Below are 1,304 nucleotides of genomic sequence, written 5' to 3'. Positions count from 1 at the left end.
TTGCACTACACTATCACTATAATGCACTTTTTGTTTAACCCGTAGTTTTCACTTAACAATAACTTGCGCCACCCGGCTACTTGAATCTTAATCGTAATGAATACAATATCTAATACTCGCTGAATGATCTGAATCTCTGTGCATGCATATGAATTGAATCGAATTCAATTCAGTAGTTGTTGTTCACACTTACACAGGAATTTATACACGACCGATTTCAAAACTTGCGATATTGCCTGTAAGGCATTTGGAGGAGGATGATAAAAAGTAGTTAGTAGATTGACTGTAAAACACCTATGCGCGTTTCGAGGATTGAAACGGAAGTTTCAAAAGGGGGGAATTATGTTAAGGATTCGTATAGATTTATTTTGAATATTTATTATATCCTTTTTTTACTTCGAACGAGTCGCATCTCTGCGCATTATTCGCTTGAGAAACGTTTAGAGTGTCGTTTCTCTCTCGGCTAGAAAACTCTAATGCGATCAGAAAGAGTGCATTGTATTGAGTGCGCGCTGACAAATCTTAAAATGCCTGACAAGCATTGGGGCATATGGTTGGTGTACGTGTTAGCCCGCCACCTAGATCCTGAATCTCGTAAGCTATGGAAGGCTGACCTTAGTATCAAAGATCGTCAGTCTATCTCCAGAGCTGCGGCAGCCTCAACAGAGATTAATAAATTGGAACGGTTTCCTAGTTTTCACGAGTTCGTAGAATTTCTTGAACAGCATTCTTATGCACTTGGCAGGATTGCTGCAGACTATAAGACCATTAACAGGTCCATCCCTACTCAATTAAAATCTGGAACGAATTTCAAACGAGGTTTCCATACGAGTTCCGCGCCTAGTACGCGTGCTAAATAAGCCTTTCGTAAGTTCCCACTCTGTAATGGAGGACATTATGTCGGTACCTGTCACCTGTTACTTCTATCGCGAATCCCGAGAAGAAACCTGAACAATCTCAAAATAATAAGGGTTCCCTGCCTTCAACTAGTGCATCATCTAACATGACAAGTCTTTCAGCCCCAAGACAATCCATACTTCTCGCTAATGCTCAGGTTATGCTTCGCGGTCCTAGAGGAAATAAAGTGCATGCTCGCGCTATGCTCGATTAGGGTTCTGAGGCTTCTCTCGTTCCAGAGTCTATAGCGCAATTACTCGGAGTTCCCAAACGTCGCGTAAAAATTTCCCTCACTGGCATTGGTGTATCAAATGTTGCTACTGCACATGCCATCACTCAAGTGTTATTACAGTCACTTTATGACACTTCATTCAATCTAGAGGCTCAAGCTTTAATTTTGCCCCGTC

This window comes from Belonocnema kinseyi, chromosome 1 (genome assembly GCF_010883055.1).
Source record: "Belonocnema kinseyi isolate 2016_QV_RU_SX_M_011 chromosome 1, B_treatae_v1, whole genome shotgun sequence".
In the NCBI taxonomy this organism is placed as follows: Eukaryota; Metazoa; Arthropoda; class Insecta; order Hymenoptera; family Cynipidae; genus Belonocnema; species Belonocnema kinseyi.
This window is presented reverse-complemented; position numbering follows the sequence as displayed.